Raw genomic sequence first — 24,529 nt, forward strand, 5'->3', positions numbered from 1 at the left:
GTATTATATACGCAACTACACCAATAAACTTAATCATGTGAGACTCAATCCACTCACAGAAAGATAAAAGATCTTATTTCATATTCACTCTAGTAATTTTCAAATCATTCTAGTATATTTCTAAGCAGTTTTTAATTATAATAGTTTTCACCAGGAAATGGTCAAGAGCAAAAGAAAAAGTCTTCATATTTGGAAAACGATGATTTTTAATAACGGTAATAATAAAGGTGATTACGATAATAGGGATTTTCCAAAACTACTTATCATTTCATTATCATATTTCTGAAATAATTACTAAACTGAAAATAAAGAACCACTTTATGTGATACAAATCGTTTATTTTTGTGGTCTTGATAATGTGTGGCCAGCGCAGCGCTATGGACTCATTTTAAAACGAAGATATCTAGACTTCAATTCCAACCGTGATTCTTTTATTTTGGAATAGTTATTAATTAAAAAAAATATTATAAACAATTCATTAAAAAACGAGTTACAGCAAGTGACTCTGTCTCAGCCAAAAATACAGTGAATAAAGATTTGGACTTCGACTTGGCGAAGGGTGGAGGTAGGCTGTTAAGCTCCGCCATAAATAGTGCACACAAACCTTTTTCATGCATACGTCATTGAAATAAAACTACATTTCACAGACGGTGTTGGTTAGTATTTAAAATTAAAATAAACCCTGCGGAACCAAGCCATAATAAATAGTACCTAGTCAAAAAATACTCGTCTATATATAAAATATATAAAATTATGCAATTAAATCATGCATAACTTTGGATATTTTATAGATAGAATAATATTTTTGATCTATTATAGTTTGGTTTAGGCAGGGCTTAATAAATTTAAAAAAATGAACCAACAATATGCGTAGTATGTATTCTTAATCTAACGAAAACAATTAATAAGTATGAATAAAAAGGTGTGTACAATTTTGTCGTATCGCCCAAAGTACCTATACCAAAAGTATTATGGTTTGGTTTAGACAGGGTTTAATTGATTTTTTTAAAACTAAGCAACACCATTTGTAAATTAATTGTAGTCTTAGTACAATAAAAACGAATACGTATGACTAACAAAGTTTAATGTGCACTATTTATGGCGAATCTTAACAACCTACCTCCACACTTCAGTACTGCGAGTGAGTTCATATTCCTAGGTGTGACAAACGTGATAGTTATCGAATAAAAAACCAATATGTAAATTGTAGGATTTATTAATATGACCTGATATTATGCTACTTGTAAAATGGTATAATAATTTAGCGGTTTAAAAATATCAAATTTTAATAATCAAATGCCGGATATGCAAGGTAAAATCAATATCTCTGCAAGTAGGTGAACTATCTGGGCATGCGAACAGACCAATTATTTATTATTAACGATACAAATCGATTTTAATAAGTCGTATATCTATCAGTTGACACATGTTAAAAGCGATAAATTTTCTCAATTATATTACCGTTGGCGATAAAACTTTTACGTTTACATACATGCGAAGATTATTTTATATGGACACAAAAATGGCAAAATGTATTGTAAGGAATACTGAATGATTGATGACTAGGTACATTGTGTAAATGGAAATTGGAATTTATCAGACTCTAAGACTCTAGATCTGGGATTCCCAACCCTGTGCACCCTGACGCAGGTTTGTGTATTATTTTATCGTTATTTTCAACAAGTATAATACAATTGAAGATCGCGACTCACTGATGCGAATTTAAATGACTATAGGAATATCCACATACATTCTTAACTATGACAACTTAGATTATAGAAAAATATAGATAGAGCTATTGCAAGTGTTTGTCCTTCAAAACATGACGAACTTTATCACGCACTTGCCTCGCCCCCTTCACGCTTCCCCCGCGACCCTTTCCTGGGTTATTCGAAAATATGTGTGACAGTGTGCGTGTCGTCGTATTGCCAGATATCGAATATTACATTTATTCCAATGTTATAAATTTCGTTCCTAAGCTATAATGTTCCTAAGCCTGGGAAAGATGCTATGGACACAAAATCGTACAGGCCTATCGGCCTCCTTCCCGTTTTCGGAAAAGTGCTAGAAAAACTAGCAATTCAGAGAGTGCACTGGCATCTTACAAAAAACAACAAATTGAGCACTAAACAGTTTGGCTTTACCCCTCAAACATCAACAGAACACGCACTAAACAAAGCCGTACACATAATCTCAACGCATCTCGAATTGAAAGAATCACTCATAGCAATTTCCCTAGACATTCAAGGTGCATTTGATAACGCATGGTGGCCACACATAAAAAACGCCCTTGCAATCAAGTCAACACCGCCTAACTTGTACAAACTGTTTTGCAGTTATCTACAAGATAGGGAAGTAAAACTAAAGTATGCAGACGAAGAAATAAAACAAGACCAAACCCAAGGTTGCATCCAAGGCTCAACTTGTGGCCCAACACTATGGAATATCGCCTTAGACAGTCTATTAACAATACTCTTACCCCACAATATACACATACAAGCCTTTGCTGACGATGTGTTAATATTGATAGCAGCAAAAGACACCGACGAACTGGAATTAAAAACCAATAGCGTGCTTCAAAAAGTAAACTCATGGGGTGAAGACGTAAAACTAACCTTCTCAGATAATAAGACAAATATAATGTTTATCAACAAAAGGAAAATACGAACACCAGAAATCCAGTGGAAAGGAAAACCGAAAGAGTTGGTCGATTCCTTTAAAATTCTTGGCATAATACTAGACAGGCACATCAATTGGGCGAAACACGTCGACTACATATGTAAGAAAGCAGCTCAAATGGGAAAATTCTTTTTAAAAACAGCAAGAGCCACTTGGGGGGCGTCTCCTGAAGTTTTAAAAATTATATATCATGGAGCTGTGGAGCCAACCTTAACTTACGCGGCATCGGTCTGGAATAAAGCAACTCACAGAAAGTCGATCCAAAAAAGACTGAATTCCGCGCAAAGACCTTTCGCAATATCAATTTGCAAGGGATATCGCACAATATCGCTAACGTCAGCACAAGCCCTGGCAGGAATAGCGCCAATCGATATAAAAATACAAGAACTTACAGGAATATACCAAGTTAAAACAAGCCACATACTTCCCCGACACTTACCTACAGACAGAACATACGAAAACAAAATACACTACACACAACTTCCACATCCTGGCAACAGACATCTAGAAAATATAGAATACATAGGAACAGTTGACGAAGACACTAAAACAAAATACCACATCACAGGATTGGAGATCTACACAGATGGCAGTCTAATCGATAACAAAGTAGGGGCAGCTTTTGTAGCCTACGAAAATGGAACATTAATAACACCCCGAAAATTTAAGCTCGAAAGCTACTGCACTGTTTTCCAAGCAGAAATATTTGCTATCAGAGAATCTCTCGAGTGGACACTCAAAAGATTAAAGTTACACAGACACGACTATGTAAACATATTCTCAGATAGCCAATCCAGTCTGGTAGCTCTCCAAAACCCATCATCGACACACCCACTTGTAAGAGACATTTTAACACTGTCAACACAGCTTCGAATGATAGGAACAAACCCCAGATTCTTCTGGATAAGAAGTCACACAGGGATAGCCGAAAACGAGGAAGCTGATAAATACGCTAAACAAGCCACAACAGACAAAAGACCTTTAACCTATACACACTTCCCTCTGAGTTACGCAAAACAAAAACTAAACGAAGATACCATAGAGCTATGGAACCACAGATACACAACATCCGCCACAGGATCAATAACGCAGAAATTTATTCCAAACATAAACTGTGCCATCACTCTTGCCAGGAACTTAAAAATATCACACGAACTCACACAGATACTAACAGGCCACGGATCGGTGCGAGCTTATCTAAAAAGATTTAAATTGAGGGATGACGACTGTTGTCCATGTGACGGCAACACATCTCAAACTGTGTGGCATGTCATCAACGACTGCCCTATACTAGAAAGGGAGCGATGGACTCTCAGGACTCGATGTAGACAACATAATCACGAAATTGACCTCCAAAAGCCTCACGAAGCACTAAGCAATAGAACAACACAAGAACACTACACAAAATATTTAATCCTGGCCATAAAGAAAATTAAAGATATAAATGGAGGCACCTAATTAGCCCCACATCAATGCAACTAACCCACCCAACCACCTTGTACGAAAAAGCAAGGGTATGGTTATTATTTAAAAAAAAAAAAAAAAATGTTATAAATTTACAAGCGATGTTTTTATAAATTATATTATGGCAACACTGGCGTGTTGGCTATGCACTTGGTAAAACATTACTCACTAAAATCGGCTCATGCGGAGGGCTTGTATGACAAGTTGATTGAAGAAATATAATGTCAAAGATAACATTAATTACAATTTCATTATAACATGGTTATTGACTAGGCATTGTATTAATAATTTAATTTAGTAAAATGTGTTTTTTTTTATCGTACTTATTCTACCGTTTTTTAATATTTGGACCGATTTCGTCCGCCTCAGAGGGATGTTCTCATACTAATTAGTTTAAATTAAATTAATAATACAATGCATTTCTACCACGAATTGACAGTTACCACAATAAAAGATACTAGGTATTGTTAAAAAATTCAACTAATTATTTATTATAAGTACATATTATTTGTCAAATATATATGTGTATGTTATGTAAGTTTCATTTTAAAAAAAATGCCCGCCATTCCATTTTTGGCTATAAATGTGCTTCTGGTGAAAATAAGGTTGGGAATGCCTGGACTCTAGATAAATGTAAGCATTAATTATTATTTCAAGATTTTATTTTTATCTTCGGAGTACGGAAAGAAAAAAACAGACTGTTTATTTTTATTAAATTGTTAGATTATTAGGCGAGCGGTGCTCAGCGCCTGACGGCACAAAGCCCATAGTAAGCAGCGGGGCGTGTTGTGGAGGTTTCGAGGCAATTTGCTCAGCTTGCGCCTCGTAAGACGCCGCTTTCCGGTGGCTTTGCGCTCTAACGCCACGTTACTTTCACACTGAAACACCCAGATTTTTCTTCATCCACTAATCCCGCAGACAGTTCATGCGAGGTAATATCTGGCCAGTCGCACCTAAAAGTGGTTGTCGTGAGCGAGTAGCTTTAACACAAAGAATTAGGAAAAGAAAAAACGAACAAGAAACTGATCTAAATTTGTCTCTCTAAAATTAATTCATAGGTGTGTCATTGATGGCAATAGGCGTGAAAAATCACTCTTGTCTCAGATAATAAAAATTAATCGTTCAAAAGGTTATTCGGTATTTTCCCACAAGGTCGTTTTAAGAAGGCCCTCGATGGGTGACAAAATGAAGTATGTAGTAGTATAAAATGCGCAGAACAAAGCAAATCATCGGAGATGACTCATCATTTAGTATTAGACTATGACAAAGAGTGCATTTGGGGTGGATATAATATAATACTGTAGGGCGTAGGCCATGTGTAGGGTTTGCAATTCCGGGATACCGAATCACAGAAACTCGCACAATTTCTTTATTTAATATAGTTTAATACAATTATAGTTTGGTTTTCGTGAAAAAAACTAATAATATTTGTAAATTAAAAAAATACGACATGAAGAGAATGACCGTTGTTTATATTTAAATAATATATATATGAAAATTTTAAGAAATTTTAAGTTCTTCATATTTATGACGAAATAACATCAGAAATTCTTATATTTTATGAGCCTGTTGTTCTAATTAAATTAATAATTAATTACTACGTTAAACTTTAGTATCTACTGTAATATACGGAAGCTGGGGTCAGATTGTACCTACAAGCGAAAGAACGGGGTGATTTTTAGTTATCCAGATCGTTGTTAACATGTCCGCAGCCATAATATAATAGTAAATATATAATTTTGAAAATATTCATATAATATATATACACACAACATCACACATAGGGCGACATTCTTTATTGGATTTATCTTTTTGGGCATGTTTATATTTCGCCAATTCTGGCATCCCAGAATAAGAATCGAGAATCTTAGTTCTGAAATACCGGTAACGAAAACCCTAATGGTGTGGGTGTTTGAGTTTGGTAAATCTGGCTTTTGTTCTCGAGAAAAAAAACGTATTTGAAAATGTGGTAAATACGTGGTTATAACAATAAAATGCCACACTTTTAAGTTGATAAAAGTTTGAATATGATATTAGGGCCATTTTGAAAATTCAAGCTTTATTTACACAATACAACATGAATAGCGTTTAAACGAACGCAGAAAATCGATTCTTTAGTATGGAGGGAGTCGGGCACGCACCTCTTGAGGAAAATCGTGATTTGGCATGCGAAGTTGTCGACAAAACTTATTTAAATATGTACAGAATGGATCAAAATGACACCCAACAGTTTAATAACAAAAGATACGATAATATATTTTAATAACAGTTATTTTTTTCCAACGTAAGTATTGACAACAATGAATTCTAATTTAAATGACAAGGAATAACTTTACTATTAAATAGTGTGTTGCAGTAAGCACTAAGTAATTTGACTAAAATTAATTTCAAATAGTATGCACTTAATCGCTCTATAATTTCCTATTTTTTCTTCAGAAACAGTCGTGAAAAAATATCGATGGTGATGGATTAGTTGGAAGTGGTGTGTAGTATATAAATATGCTCCAATAGTATCTACAGATTAATGAAATGTATGTAGAGTTGGGTATTTCCCGAGAAAATCCAATCTCGAGATTCGGGATTTCCAGAAAAGAATTCTCGGGAATTCTCGAGATATCGGGAAATTTAAAAAAACTGTAAAAATTCTAAAATCAATGTAAAAACAGACCAATTCCAAAAAAATATGATTTTTTTTATTTATGTAAGAAGACAAGACAAGTACAAAATAGAAGTAGGAAAACAAAAATAATTAATAGCATTATTTATTAAGATGTAATTTCAAAAAACGCAGACTGTCAAATCGCTGCATCTGACAATCGCGTACGGTTTTGAGACAAAATATTCCTTGATGTTGCACAAATTGCGCTCAAATGCCCCGATCAGTCTTTGAAAGTTTTGTGTTTTCTGTCCACTTTTTAATATAGAAAATCGTTTTTTCAATTAATATTTGACAATAAAGAAATCCCGAATCCCGAGAAAAGATTCTCGAGATCCAGGATTTCCCGAAATGCTTAAAATTTCAATTCTCGAGATTCGGGATGGAAAATCTCGAAAATTTCTCGAGAATTCCCGTAGGGAAATTCCCGAAACCCAACTCTAAATGTATGTAAGTATTTGGTCATTTTTGAGACAATGATTTGTTCTATCCATGCAAACGTAACTTTTCATTCACTTATATGACGGCAGTTTGTAAAGATAGTAAACGATAAACATTGAAGGTGAAAGACAATACAACTACAGAATTATTTGATTATTGAGAAAACTATCAGAAAATTATATTAAAATATTGAATAATATAATTGTACTTTTTAGTGACTTAAAATTAAGAATTGGAATATAGGGGTGTAATAACGAATACGAATAAAAAGAAAATAGTAATCAAATTATATGTATAAATTTAATTATTTTTCCTTACTCAAACATTGTAATATAATAAATAATATGTTAATATAATTAATTTTAAATACTATTAGATTAGGAGTAGGTTTTGGGGTAATCTGTACATTTGCAAAGAAAATTTTATAAGAATACGCGAAACGTTTCCGTGAAAATCAAATAAAATTTTCAGCCATCTGATAAAATAATGTGGTACCAAGTTCAAAAAGAAAATTAGAACACGTCCCATTTTTTTAATGTAATATAATAATAATTATATTATTCACCTAACGTACACTTAGGTGAATTTTTTAACACATGCGAGAGTGAATTTGAAGGGTAGAACAAAATTGGATTTTCCCTAACTTAAGACTTAATAATTAATTAAGTAGGAAAATGTATTCATGACATTCAAGGTAAGGTTTCTTAATAAAGTCAATCGATTTTGTGAGTACCTGAAGAAACATAATATAGAAACAGCAGAGGATAAAAATAGGTACTATTATTACACTGATTAACTAGAAAGCTTGGGGTGGTGATGTTTTCGAACTGTCGTCAATAATTTTGTCGGTTTATCGCCAAAGTGATGTTGTACAAGTAGTAATCGCCTATATAATATATCCGGTCTCGTAATAGTAATACTTTATTTAGCATTTTGTAGGTACTTATAATTTTATTATTTTTTCTACTCGATGGTACCTATTATTAGAGACAATTATTTAGTGCACCCCCGAAACTAACATTCAGTAAATCAGTGGTTTTGCAGTTAAAGTGCTTGGTTACATGTAAATTGTATGTAAAACATTTCACCGTGGCACAGTTTGCCGTAAGTTTTTTTTTTTGGAAAAAGCTCCAATTTTATTAGATTCAACATGAACATTAATTCAATTTTCATAGCTGATTTTGGCAAAATTCGTGAATTCAAGAATGAAAACCTAACCTAACCTAAAAAAATAATCCATTAAATCGGCTATTTTCAAAATTTGTTTGCTGCTGGCTTCCTGTAAAGTGTAAACTGACAAGAACCGTGTTTTATTTAGACATGAATTTAATGTCAGTACTATACGACCAAAAGATGTTGGACGGTCTTTAATATACGGCCATATATTTCCGATACAACATTTCACGGTGAAGTGTGATACGGCGAACTGCATGCGTACAAGTTTCGGGACACGAAAGTGCTTATGTCAGTTAGGTTCTATTTTGAAATAAAAAATATTTTACATTATTTATGTAGGTACCTACAATTAAGTTTTTGGTATTGTGTTATATTCAATGTTTTAAATAAGTAATTTTACTCAGAGTAAAAATGATTTTCTCAATTTAAGCTATTTCTACAAATTAAAATGTCTATTTATTTTGCTTACATGTGACAAAATCTATGATATGTATACACAAAAGAGCACAATTCTTATACATACATTGGCATTCAAATCTTAATTTCGTAAAAAACGCGACTTAATCACTTTTACCCTGCAAGCACAGAAATCGTGGTTTAGTAATTAAATTTCTAACGTATCACCGTCATCCCAGTTTTAACTTAACGTAATATGTGATTTAATAATTTTGAAATAATCCAGATTCAAGATTGAATCCAAATATAATATGCGAATTGGCACGTGATCAACTTAGAGACAAAACACTACACAAATTTGTAATATCATAACATGAAAATTCAAAAGAGTCATTTTCCCTTTACAGAAAGTAAAAAAAAAAACAAGATTATGTTATATCATCACCTAATTTGTTTTATATCTGCGGATCCCGCCCGAGAATGATACACTCTGCACATTAATGTATCAACCCTACGAATTCCGTTACCGTGGCCATGCAACGATTCTATAAAAGCGATGCAGTATTGTCGTGACTGTGGATCGAAAAAGTTGCGGGACCTTGTGCTTGCCTTTACTCTTAGATTGGGACATACTAGCGCGGAATATGAATACCTACTACAGGTATGAAAAAATGCTATTACCTTTGATTGATTGATACAGTAAAAAACATATTATACATTCGATGTTGTCAATGACATACCTATACATTTTTGCCAATTTTCTTACAAAGCTCGTCTGTGAGAGTAGTATATTCTCATTTTTAACTTTTTTTGAAGATTATAATCCTTGTCACAGTGATCTACGCGAAAAATAGTACAGCATATACCTCGCCAAAATGTTTTATTTACTGAAATATATTATGCCACACATTACTTGTGGCAGGGAGTACTACTACATCTATATATTTGTAACTATTAGCATCTCACAAAGTCCACATAGGCCCGGTCTTTCGCTTAATTTATAGGCACTTCAGGGAAAGGCCGCAACAAAAACTTGATGTGATATAAATTAGCTATTAATGCAACAAAGTTATCGCACGACCCAAATACATTAATATCGTGTATGTATTTTGACAACACAGCATTATAAATACATTAGTATTTAAGTTCTGAACTCATTTGAAGGGATTCTATATAACTATATAGATATTGAAGATAAATGCAAATTAAGATTTTATCTACGAAAGTGACTATAAAGAGGTCATGAAATCTAATGATTTAAATCAGTACGCAATGTATATTATTGTGGGGTTGCTGCCATAAGTTAGTAAGTCGATAAAGAGGGATTATGTGTATATAATTATATAAATATCTATGCTAGAAAATTCAAAGTCATCCAATATATAGAACATGCACATAAATCACAAATAAATTAGCATTATGCCTGATTTTAGAGGGCATGTTATAAACTTCAAATTGCGATTTCTCCATAGCATGATTTCGAGACTTACAAAGTTTTGGCTGTAACCAACGAATTTTATTTATAGCAAGATTCACATATTATGCGCTCCATAATTTGTCAGAGAAAATGTTCTGCCTTACATGCCTAAATGAAGTTTTTTTTTGCAATGAACCATCAATATTTAGAATAGATCAAAGTTTTCCAAGTTACCCATTGTCTTTAAGACATTTATATTAATTTATCAGGCCCCTAGAATAAAAGATGATAAGCTGAAAATAATAATTCTCGTGTTTGTACAAGTAGGCAAACATATAAAATTACACATACTGAAGAAAAACGATTTAAATTTTCTTTTATATACTTAGATATAACTTCATGGCGTGTTGTAATACTATTGTACTACTTATTCCGTCTACACATAAATATTTTGTCCTAACCGGGAATCGAACCCAGAACTCTCGGCTAGAAGGCAAGCGCATTACGCACTGCACTACGAGAGCCGCTTACGTTCTTATAATTAGCAGAGCAGTGCTATAATATAGGTATTATGTATATTAAATTTCAAGAATTTTAGAATTAAGTTAGTCAGAAGTTAGCCATGCGGTCAGTGCATCAACGTAAGGTAAATGTGAATGATAAAATTCGGGAAACCTCTTGAAAGAATAATGACTATAATTTTTCCCACAATAGCTTCAGAAATGGACTGTTTAATCGTCTTTTTCACAGTTTCACGTCCATTGGGTATGAATGTATGTATTTAAATTCTCGATTTGTTTCCCAGGTTAAAAAATAACAACGACATAATTTTCTATGTTCAAGCGAAACACTAGTTGACCGAGGTGAATAGTTGGCTTGGAGATGTCTTCATCCACCAGTGGTTGGATCCAGGGCAATATAATTTATTTAAAACATCGGAAACCAACTTTTTTGGTAAAGAATATCAGGAGAAAATTGGACTACTCACCTAAATAAACATTATAATTCCCGGTTTCATAAACAACGCTAGCAATTTAAAATTTAAATATAGAACGAACTATTTTCTATTACGTTTACAAATGCTTTATACAATCGAAAATAGAGCACACAGAGTATCGTTTATTCACAATTTATATGCAAATTAATGAGATGCAAGATCTAAGCAGATGTCTAGTAGCGGTATAGCGAGCCTCGCGTCTATTATGTGAACTCGCTGGAGCTATTTTTTGACCGTGTTTCCTATTGCGTAAGAAAAACGGTGTTAATGCATCGCAGCTCTACTTTTAAAATGCAATACCAACCATCTTGCGATTTGGGCACACACGGATTATTAGTAGTGTCTTGATAAAATTCTTATCAAAAAAAGGTCTTAAATACGGAGATCTGTATCTAAACAATTGGAAACGTTTATCTGATAAGAAAACTAACAAAAATAAACAAAGATAACGAAATGGATAGATAAAATAAATTAGTTTGCGTTGTTAGTTGTGAGATATTGCAAGATAGTAGTGTGGGAAACCATCTGTATGCAAAAGATTGGAAAGTGTCTTCCGAGTTATTGCTGTTTGTATATGAACTTTCTCGTCCGAAGTGTCTTTCCTATTATGGAATTTTAAGTACTAGAAATTGACACGTAGTACTTACTACGGAAATTAGGGCCATGTCAATGAGAAACGATAGTTTTATGGGAAAAGTTTTCTACTAGTGACATCTGGCGGTAGGAAATAATAAACATAAATGAAGTTTTGCAATAATGACGACCGATTCAATTTATTACACACTAGTCCGTGTGAAATACGGAAATTACAGGCAAACAAATTAGAAAACTAGCTATACCGATTCGATCTGTATTTTATCAAATCAATGAGCTGGTATATATGGGATGGATCTAGACGCGCACCCCAACACCAATCTGTTCAATTTCTTATGAGTATGTAGTTAGACAGTATCAAACTCGACCGAAAGCTCTATTGTACCCGCGCGATTGACAACTGTTGGGTGTTGTGGGCGTGCGGACCTTTATCTGCACCTCAACTCACCACTCCACCGCTATTATTTTACTAATTTACAAACTAACATCGTGAATTAGGTATTACTAGAAAAAATAGCGGGCGGCAGTGTCACCTGTCAACATTCGTATACTATGTAAAAGAATAATCTCATAAGAAAAGCTATAATACGGTAACTATATTCATAGCTAATGAACGCGTCGAATAGTAAGTATCTATTTCTATATATAGCCGATGTATTTTACATGAGTTTTATTCAGACTGACAAAGAGCTACCACCCGGGCCCGATTGCTCCATCATTACTATGCGTGCAATGCAACGTTACAGATAGACTGACAGAAAGATAAATCGAGAAAATTATAATGTATTTGAATGAACTAATTTTTATTTATAAAAAAAATCTATTCTGTATGTACGGTAGATTAGCTACAAATGAAATTTATAAACATGATGCATTTACTTATAATAAAAGCGTCTTGCTTTTTAAAGTCGTAGAAGTAGAATTTCAATAATTCGTTGCTTTATTTTCGAATTAATTATATCAATTAAAATATTGTCAAATTAACAAATTAATCCCCCTGCTTATTAAATCATTAAAAACTAAATATCTATGGTCTACCTATATACGGAATGATGGAAACAAACTAATGGATTCTGAAAATTCGCACTCAATACAGTAGCTAACAAGTAAATTCGCGCATAGCTACATTCGCACATGTATAGGTAGACCTCACGAAATTTCCATTATGCGATATCACGCATCGGGAATTTATAGCAATATCACCTTTATTGTAATGGCGTTAGAACAGTGTTTCTAGTGTTAATGTTCATTTGAGCGAACCCGTTCGAACCGAAACATTCGGCAGACCCGACAAAAAGCATCGGGAGTTTATAGCAATGTCACCTTTATTGTAATGGCGTTAGAACAGATTATGCCATTCGGCAGACCCGACAAAAAAGTGAGTGTCATTGTTTTTTCTATATGCTTCGTCCATATTAATGCCATTGGGTAAAACGACCCATCCCGAACGCTCTCCTTCCAGTCGGCCACACTTAGCCTCTCTGAATCCGTCTTGGCATTGTCCTACTTGCAGATATTTCGGGATGTTTTTTCCTTCTATACCACGCTCGGGCATATCGCGCTTACTGTCTTTTACATTTATTACGGCGGAAGGGGTGACAGGCGAACGGGGGGTCGGACGCATCGTAGACGTAGACGCCTAAAATCCATACCAGTGATCATGGCCCCCACATCATACAGCGGCCCACCAGGCTAGGATCTTTGGCGGGCCCCCTTACCTATCGCCTAAGTTAAAGCCCTACATTAGCGTTTTCCAAATAGTGTTCAATGTAAAATTAAGGGTATTCAGTGTAATTTAAGCTACTGTTGTATTTGAAAACATTCATTTGAATTACGGAGTTATCAGGTATCAACACAATAATAAAAAAATACTTATTTTTTAATGTTAATAACTCTGAAGTAAAATAGCACCGTAGGCGACTTTTTTATTATTAGAGCAAAATTGTGATGTGTGTGTTTATCTCACTTATCTGGTCGACCCCCCCCCCTGAGCCCAGGCTCTCAGGCTAGAGTCCTGTCATCCCCTCCTTTGTGGGGGCCATGTCCAGTGATATCCAACATTTTTGAAGATAATGGATATTTTGAACACCGAAAATATACTTACAATAATGGCCCTCCTTTATCCAAAACTCACAAATATAGGAAATCAAACAGCGAAAATTCAATTAATCCAAGCCAAAATAAGATAGATATTTTATGAAGAACATGAAGTTTATGATAAAATACTATCTCATTTTAAGAAGCTTCATTTTCTGTAATAATGTATGCAATTTTGTTACAAATAGGGGGGGTTTTGTTACATGGGGTACCAGCCCCCCCCCGCAAGATACCGGTTGAGCATCACTGCTATATAAATAGTGATTTATTATTATGAATTACAAAACACATCAGTTTGGTGCTTATTAGTGTATCTACTAAATTTCGCCTAAATTAACTTCAATTACGGTACACTTAATACACTATGCTAGTGCAATAAATTCTTGAATGGTCAGTGAATTCTGGCGTCGGTGTAGATAGTGTTGTTTAATTTTTAAGCCTAACTTTAAAGTGCGTGGAAATTAAACAGTGGTTAAGTTCAGCAATTGACTTCGATTAAAACCATCGGGCATATTACTCATTTCATCTCACTGTACTTTTGACATGGTACACAACATGATACTTTAAAATGCGAGTAGTACGACAACGTCACACAATTCGTCAATATTTTTATTGTGGAGTCTCCTCTAGTGTTGCCAACACTATTGTCGACAGAAATATACATAATGTATGAAAATAAGTTATGTATGTGACAGGGGAAAAAATTTAGATTTGCTGTAAAGTAAAAAGAATATATAACAGCATATAGGAGGTAGGTAGGTAAGAGGTATTTCCAGGAAAAAATTAACAGTTAAATCCAATTATCTCTTATAGTTAGTTGTTATCATAACGTAAACTTTAAAACTCTCTTTTTACTATTTTAAGTCCATTGGCTAAAAATCAACATTTAAAATTTAAAAATATTCTATTTCATTATAAATTATGGTGTATATTTTATTTGAAAGTGATTATTAGAGTATTTTTTTAAAGATTATAAAATGGAACCAATACATTGAGTCAGTCTTAAAGAAGTTATTCAAACCAAGTCGTCAATAAAGTTTACTCGGTCTTGTAAATGGTTACTTATGTTGTATGTGAAAAAAGTAACTAAGTCATTTTTTGCGATTTTCGAGATTTTTTGACTAATTCATTGTGCTAGAAGATATCTTTTACCAGAATACATAATCATATCAGCTTAGTTCCCGAAATATTTCAAAGTAATTATAAATTGCAAAGCTACGAGTATGAGTTTATATCTATCAAAAAAAAAATCAATCTCAATTTGCCAACAAACAAGTATTTTGGCTTACTCACTTTTCGCGGTATGTTCACGATATATTAAAGATACATTGGTCCTAATTTTATTAGATATACATTGAATCAATTTCGGCATGAATTGGAATGGATTAATAATAATATGTACAGAAAATAAAATTGGGCAAGGTGCAGCTACGTCATGATGTTTAATTAATCTTTTATTTGGGCTATACTTGATCAAGTTTAGCACAGTTTGAATTGATAATACTTTAAATCAACTTCTATCAAGTGAGAACCTAACTACAGTCGATAGTATTAATTTTATTTCGCTATTTATTTGAAAGCCAAAAAGGCATAACGGTTATATCTGGAATATTGAAATTTAAAACAAGTAGAGTTTTTAATGAATTTAATAGCTATCTATATATAGATAGTAAATTTCATGATTCGAATATACCCGTATAGCGGGGATATTCAATCAATTATTGACACGATCTTCAAAAATGGGATCTTAAACACCAGTGCGTGTCGACGTAAATGACTATTATTAAAGCATATTATAAAGCATATATATGTATATGTCAATATGCAACCTTTAAAAAATAACAAGTTCCATATTATCAAAAATTTTAGTTACTTCACATTAAAGGAAATGTGATCCGAAAAACTCCACATTTCACCCCCTATTTTTATAAACGAGCTTACGTATTTTTCATTGTTGTCATACAACAGTGGTAGTGTAAGAATGTAGACGGGACGGAAGTCTTTTTTCCCCCTTTTTAATTAAATATTAAGAATAATTTATTATGACTTATGGTAGACGTTACTGGATGAAAATAATATAATATATTTATAAGTATGTTAAATAGCTGAAATAGTCAGAAAATTAGTAAATAATCTAGTACATAATATCATATACTTGAAGTGAAAGATTTTTTAACGTTTTATACGTTAATACATTAATTGTTATAAGCATGTATCAGGAATAAAAATCCCGGACAGAATTTTCAAACTCGGGATTTCGGGATTAGTATTCTCGGTCGAATGTTGTTTATTCAACGCTTGTGGACCAGCTGTACTTCTGTGTGACATAGCATCATACCAGATTCCAAAGGTCTCGACTGTGGGGTTTACGAATAGATGTCTCCGTCGAATTTTAGGGGTTCGTAACGGGGACAGACGTGCACTTAGGACTGACGAATCCTTGCCGATTTAAGGACTAACGAAGTACTCTCGAGGCACAGCATCAAGGATTCCGTCGCCATGGCCGACCCTCCCTCAATCTGTAGCGATGCTACAAAAGCGATATACGCACTGAAGGTGTCACATGACTCGAGATGTGGCGATGGACCGAGGGAAGCGACGCGAGGTGGTTTTTGCCATATGCTTCAATCCTAGCTCGTAACCGGGTGACGTAAGTAAGAGTTCTTATTTGGGATTATTGGATTGGTAAAAACAAAATACCATATACATAATAGAAAAAATTATATTTTCATTTGAAGTAAAATACTTCTATATTAATACGTAAAGTTCTATAGTAATAAGTAAAATTTTGCAAAAAAAAATAAATTATAAGCTACAATAAAGAAATCTTCTAAATTGAACCTCAGAGAAAAAAAAAACAATATAAAAAGTCGACGTTATTTTATATCATCATGAAAGTAGGACTTCAAAAGAAATTTCCATAAACATACATAGGTATAGTAAGTACTTCTTCAATTATTTATATTTCTTTACTATACGAAAATACGCTATTTCAATAAAACATACAAAAACCACCCGAACCCGGGATTTTAGTATAACGAAATGGAGCGGAATCCCGAAATTGTAGCCCCTAATAAAAAAAATGATGAATATTTATTATTATGGAATGGTTTCTCGTCATGACAATGAAGTCAAGAGTTTCATTGATGGCACGCATCAATCTGAACTTTCGTGACATTAGACAAAATTATATTGGGATATAAATAATGATAATGGCTAACCATTTCCTTGTTGTAAATTGTAATGCCACGATTACTGTTTTAGAGCGTCACTCACTATCCTACAATTAATATTCGTACAATGTCTAATACAACAACCATACTTAAAAATTAATAAACTTTACAAAGTATTATTGTATTTTTACTGTTGCCGAATTACTGTGGTTTGTCCGATTTACAGAAGGTGAAGTCTACTAGTGCAGACTACTAAACGGCTGAGTGAACAAATTAACCTATGTTAAATATTGAGTAAAATGTTTTACTAAGATTGATTGCTGGAAATTAATTCGCTGGGAATATGTTACTGCAGAGTAATTTGATACCTTAATTAATAGATATTTGATCGCTATTATTCTGCAGCTACAAATTCACACTTGGTTTAGAAAGAATCGGAAAAGGAAGTAGCGATGAATTTAAAACAAGATACAGCTTGTCATTTTACAACATTATTCGAACTCGGCTCACTTATGGACAATAAATAGGCTAATCAACGGCGGGCAAAAGTTTATGAATCATCTCAAATCGGTACAGAGTTAAATGAAAAAAATATGAAATGTTGTCTGTATTGATATGAATGATCTCGACAGGTGGAAATGGGGTTTATCAATACCATATGATAAACCTAATTTTTCTACACCTTTGATTACTATTATTAGCGGTCCGAGGCTTGGTGGAAGTGAGTACTGCGCGGTGTGATACTGAGACTGAATCTATGATAACCCATCTATATAAATGAATATTCGTGAAATTGCGAGAGTCATTGTTGATGTAGTTTACAATTGGTAAATCTGCTGATCACCGCATCGTTGCAACTTCGAGACGTTTCGATGACAAAGCCCGAGGTAGTTCATCCTCATCGAAATATGTCACACTTGTAAAATGTGCTGATCGTAGATGCGGAGATTGTGCGATAGTTGAATGACAAGGCCTGAGGTTGTTGACCGCTATAGCAGTATAGATTGTACAGATTAGAACGATTGTGATAAATAATCAATTAAACTTAACAGAATAAAAGATATTTTCTATATTGTCAGTAAAACTATGTACATGGTAGCCTCCAAAACAATGGGTCTATTTCAGTGACATTGTTATGTTCTATTGGAAATCACTCCATTGAGCAAATCTATAACTTGGCCTATTTGGACGTTGCCATCAACAATGATATGGACATATAAATCAGGAGACTCGACAAGTGTCTCGTTGGAATCCTAAGTTATCTAAAATACATATTTATATTTTGGAAAATGAAAATCTAGATATACGAAATACTGTGTATCATAATGTTAGGTTATAAGTTTTAGTTCAGTAGTACGTTGTTATATTCAAAGGAAAGCTTCTGAGAGAAATATTTAGACACACAATTAAAGATAATAATATGACCACGAAATCTACGAAAATGTTGATGAACCCAATATAATCAAAAGCATCAAAATATTTTACAACTACGATGCTCGTGTACAACGAATGGAATAGCTTGAAAAGTTTTAGGTATCTATTCTGAATATTGGCAGGGCTACGTTGCGGTGATTCAAGTGGCTGGTTATCGTAATCCAGGATACATAAGCAATTGCCATCTCAGATTGGATGAGGATAGCGGAATATAGATCGAAATGATGACGGAAACTAAAAAAAGTCAGTGTGCCCATACCGGGCTGTTAATGCACGGGAAATTATAATGATAACGAAAGAAACATTAATTTTCCTATTGATAGGCCTCATTAAGTTATCTGTAATCTAATAAAGAAATATTCAAAAAACTTAAATTAAATGCACTGCAAAATGTACATTATTATGTAAAAAAAAAATAGAATGTTGCCTGCGATATCATCTCTTGTGAGTCGCCGTAAAATAGATTAGGTACTACTCATAATCAGGGATTGCAATACCGGTATTGAAAATCTAACATACCGGTATTTTAGAGATTAATAAGAAGGCAGAGAAATTGATAATACTATATCTCAAATGACTGAATCGCCTGATAAAAGTGAAATAATAACAAAAAAATAACACATATTTATTTTCAGCGGAAAAACTCTCGAATTTGATTTTGGATGGAATATTTATTTTTCAGCAAAAGAAAGCTCTCACGAGCAGAATATTTGAAGATACTGAAAACAAAATACGTGAAACGTACTAAAACGAGTAACGTGAAAGAATTGTCTCGATACGTTTTTAACAAATACCGGTATTGGTACCTACTGGAATCAGTGAAGTCCCGTGGGGTAGGCAGGTCATGTGCTGAATAGTTGTGGCACATCGGCAAATGAAGAAACGAATACATTTGTTTTGGGAGCGGTGGCGGTTTTCAATCATGCAGATCATGCGAAAATGTCGACATCTTAAATATTGATATAAAAAATCATAAATATTGTTGTATTGTAATACCCATTGAAATACATACTGTAAAGGGGATTTATATCCACACCTGTCATCGCCACAGATCTCTATTTACCTAAAACCTCCACTATTTGAGAGTAGGTTTCGTGGAAATGCTGATTCGAAGTCTGCTTAAGTTTGGCACCACAGAACAGATAATAAATATAATACTGATAGGCTATATTCAATACGCCGCACGTTGATGCAGGGTTTTTGAATGTGTGAGTGTCCTACGAAGATGAAGCACACATTATGCACGTGCAATAGTGTGTGTAATACACCAACATTAAATAAGCGTAAATGCATAAACCGAGAGCAGTTTTCAGTATTCGACGTGCAACGTATTATTGACATGTGTGTAAGTTTAACCCGGATTTTTATACCTGCCATCGCCTTACCCGTTAGGTATTTCAGTTCCCATTATTTCTGAGTTCCCTGGGTGGCACATTGCCAAAGGACGTTACTGACTGGTATTTAATTTTGAATACCGAAATACCGGTATTGCAATCCCTATTCACAATGTAAGACAATGTATCAGTCGACACAGGCATGTCGATAAATCATTCACCATTCCAGCACATGCCTAATATCCAATATGCCAAAGAAATAAGAAAGATGGCGTCCAAATTGTTTTATGGGATACATCTGCCCCCCCTCTCTGTTTGAATAAAAGAGTGGGACTGCATGTTGAGGAATAGTTAAAACATATTCGATTCAAACCGAAGATGTTGAAGAAACCCATCTGTTTCGTAGCATATATGAAATTGAAAATGAAAAAGCTGTAGGTCATTTCGTATTGGACATTAGTTTGTAGCAAGCTTCACACGAATTATCTGAAGTATAATTGATAGTAGTCAGTAATAGGTTTAATGGAATTTTTAAAACTAACTGGTAAGATATCGATTGCTTAAGACGATACTTCAGTGAAACGGCAAATAATTTTCAACTACAGGCGCGACGAAATTTTGGACTCGCTGGCAATCGGAGAGCGAACGTCGAGGTGTGAATACGTCAATTTTTTTCGTGATGGCGACGGGGGTATTAATTCTTAAATCGTGTAAAGATGACTAAAAGCGTTACCCATTTACTTGAAAAAGAATATTTGTCAATGAATATATTATTATTGTTACTAATAGAACATTAAATGGACGCATTTTGGATTTATATGACAAATTATATTTCGTTCGGCATGCGTCATTTCAATCCGCGCATCGCCTAGCCACGATCTTTTTAGACCATGCCTCAACTGAGGTATAGCCTTAATCTGCACAGGCTAACACCATTTGGGTAGATTTTTTCAGGATAGAGAAAAAACTTAATAATCTAACTATCGAGCGGAATTCAACAATTCCAAAAATACACTTTTTTACTGACTGACAAAGCTTATTGTGCACTATTTATGTCGGATCTTAAGGCTATACTTCAGTTGAGGCATGGTCTAAAAAGATTGTGGCTAGGCGATGCGCGGATTGTGCCAATGCATGCCGAACGAAATATAATTTGTCATAAAAATCCAACATGCGTCCATTTATTGTTATGTTTATTGTTATATTACTAATAATAATAGTACTTATATTCATTGACATGTTTTATTTTTTAAGTACGTACGTAAAGTTTTTTAGTCATCTTTACACGATTTAAGAATATTTTCATCCGACGCCATGACAAAATAAATCGACGTGCAGACACCTCGACTGTCGGTCTCCGATTGGCGACCTACTGTTACTGTTGAAAATTATTTGCCGTTTCACTGAAGTACGCTCTTAACAGCCTACCTACATACACACCTCGCTACTGTTGTGGACTCTGTGCTCATAAATGCAAAGTTTTTACCTTTTTACATTATTAATGAACGACAGATCTTTACTTTAACACAGTATACATTGATAAAACAAGCTACTAGTGGCTTCTTAGAAGACGGCTCGAATGATTGTCCGATTTAAACGAAAGTAAGAGTTTTTCTTGCCATGGATGAGTAGTCGCATCGCTCGTAATTAATTGTGAAAAGTATTTGGACAATCGATAAGAAATCGCTTACTTAACCTGTTAAATGCTTAATTAACTGGGCGTGTCGGCTAATTGAAAGTATTGATCGATGTGGTAAGGTGAATATTTCAAGTAATTAGGTATTATTACGTAATACAAAATAGATTACTATTAATCTTAATTATGAATGAAAATTTATACCATCGACCGAGGTACTTTATGGACTTTGAATTTAAATTATAATTGATTTGATCTTTGTTCTATCCTATTTGAGCCATATTTTGCGACCCGGGTTTCGCCTTTCGGCATCTTCAGGGATTATACGCACTCACCAATGGCAAATACACACTGACAAGAAATACAGTTATAGTTAATTAATGCAGTCCGTAATGTTGTTTCCGCATCTTTCTCTTCCCGCTTTTCTAAAAAGGATAGCTAGTAAATGAATGGCAAGCATTCGTTCAGATTAAGTTAACTACTTTATGTTACATCCATAATATTTTGCAGCGGTTAATTATTGTTTATATAACAATTTAATACGATATCATTAGGTAAAGACCTTATTACCTAAATAAAGGATCAGGTATAAAAACATTTTTTTTTCGACCATGTCCGATCCTAATAGGATCATAAAATAGGCCTCCACAAAGTAGAGATTTGTATTAACAGATTTTGTTTTTTACGAGAAATGGATGTCAGCCACTTTTGCTCAACCTATTAGGTCCATACCCTGACAGACACAAATTGAAAAACAATATGTGTACTTGCCAGACCCAGGATTCGAACCTGAGACCCACGGCGTGATAGTCCAACGCTTAAGCCGCGCGGCCACCGTAAACAATAGTAAGTACATAAATAATTTGCTACTTTAAATATTCAAAATAAGAAACCCGGGTCGCAAAAAATATTCAAATGGAATATTACAAAACTTAAATCAATTAAAACCACATATGATTTTTATGGTAGTTTATTATAAACACAATTAAATCACTCGCTAATCACACTCACAAATTCACTTTGCAAAACATGTTATTCAGTGTCGTCAGCAGGAGCGATTTATTCGGGGAAAAGAAGATCAGAGAAGAACGGCATCGTGGACCCAGGAAATGGTAATTTTATACGTCTTCTCAGGGCTCGAAATGGACCGGAACGCACCGGAGCGCCGTTCCGGTTCGTGAAAAGGTTATCGCTCCGTCTCACGGACAAAATAATTTGACCGTCTGAGCTAGATATGCCATAGAAAGATATAACAAAATTCTAGCACACTAAATACACATAAAATTTGATAACCTTGTTAATATCCTCAGAAAATATTCAAGCGCTCCGGTTCGTAAACTTTTCCATTTCGAGCGCTGCGTCTTCTAGTAAGAATGTTATATGGGTAACAATGTCCAATCTACAAGTCTCCAAAGCATATTTGTTTTTTTTGTGTCCGACTAGGCCGGAAAGACATCGTTTATGAAACATGCGATCTTACCTATGTAAACTATCCGTATACGTAAACAAATTAAGTATGTGGCTCCATAATTAGATAACAAGAAAAAAAACAAGATTTACATCTGTAGTAATTGTAGGCACTATTATATAATCTCGTTTTGATAACACACGTTTCGACCTCTTGTATTGTTTACATGCAGCTACGTAATTGAATTTGATTAGTTCGGGATAAATAAAAAAAACAGAATAATTAATTATATTATCAACATCAGGTCAAATGCTGTTTTATTAATTTCTATTTTTACAAGACAGTACGCTTCTTAGAGTATGTACCTAGTAGGTAATTGTATATATTATATTATAATACGTGTAGCGGTGTTTCACAAATTGCGGTTCGCGTAGGTAAAATAAATATATAAACATGAACTATAAAGGGTGTCACGGTGGCCGCGCGGCATAAGCGTTGGACTATCATGCCGTGGGTCCAAGGTACGAATCCTGGGTCTGGCAAGTACACATATTGTTTTTCAATATGTGTGTGAGTCAGGGTATGGACCTAATAGGTTGAGCAAGTGGCTGACATCCATTTCTCGTAAAAACAAAATCTGTTAATACAAACCTCTACTCTGTGGAGGCCCATATGATCCTATTAGGATCGGACATGGTCGAAGAAGAAGAAGATAAAGGGTTACGCACTTGATCGTTGGACTTTGGACGGAAACGATTGGAAAATATTTGGGAAACTCTACTACATTAATTGTACCCAGAGTTTGGTATTTCCCGAGAAAATCTCAATCTCGAGATTCGGGATTTCCAGAAAAGAATTCTCGAGATATCGACAAATTTTTAAAAAAACCTGTAAAAATCCTAAAATCAGTGTAAAAACAGACAAATTCCAAAAAAATATGATTTTTTTATTTATGTAAGAAGACAAACAAAATAGAAGTAGGAAAACAAAAATAATTGAAAATATTACCTATTAAAATGGAATTTCAAAAAACACAGACTGTCAATCGCTGCGCCTATCAATCGCGTACGCTTTTGAAACACAAAATTCCCCGATGTTGCAAAAATTGCGCTCATTTTGAGTCGACATTAGCTTATATTTGTTAAATGCCCCGATCAGTCTTTGAGCGTTTTGTGTTTTCTGTCCACTTTTTTCATATAGAAAATCGTTTTTTCAATGATAATAAAGAAATCCCGAATCCCATGAAAAGATTCTCGAGATCCGGGATTTCCCGAAATGTTAAAATTTTCAATTCTCGAGATTCGGGATGGAAAATCGCAAAACATTCTCGAGAATTCCCATCGGGAAATTCCCGAAACCCAACTCTAATTGTACCGTTATTGCTATTATGCTACCTAGTTATATGCAAATATAATCTAACTATCAATTGTTTTTATGAAAGAAGGCTGTGGAAATCCGACACAAAACTAGTACTTAGTATACACTAAACTTTGTCAGTCATTCTTATTTATTTTCATTGAACTAAGAACACAAACTTCAGATGGTACTAGTTAGTGTTTAAAAATCAATTTAAACCTTGCCTAAAGTAAACCATAATAGATATTAGATAAACAATATTCTTCTTTAT

The 24,529-nt window shown here is 33.9% G+C and overlaps 2 protein-coding genes across 8 annotated transcripts in view; one reads left to right on the forward strand and one right to left on the reverse strand.

Moving 5' to 3' along the window:
- CRMP (Collapsin Response Mediator Protein) overlaps window positions 1-24,529 on the reverse strand; it is a 131,148-nt gene that overhangs the window by 102,993 nt on the left and 3,626 nt on the right. The window lies entirely within an intron of this gene.
- Nep3 (M13 family metallopeptidase neprilysin 3) overlaps window positions 9,387-24,529 on the forward strand; it is an 83,736-nt gene continuing 68,593 nt past the window's right edge. The window contains exon 1 of the mRNA XM_085953743.1: window positions 9,387-9,473. The gene's annotated coding sequence lies outside the window, so the exon portion shown is untranslated. The remainder of the gene's footprint in view (window positions 9,474-24,529) is intronic.

The sequence above is a fragment of the Rhyacophila brunnea genome, unplaced genomic scaffold (assembly GCF_057557595.1).
Source record: "Rhyacophila brunnea isolate RB1 unplaced genomic scaffold, BYU_Rbru_1.0 scaffold_4, whole genome shotgun sequence".
Lineage (NCBI taxonomy): Eukaryota > Metazoa > Arthropoda > Insecta > Trichoptera > Rhyacophilidae > Rhyacophila > Rhyacophila brunnea.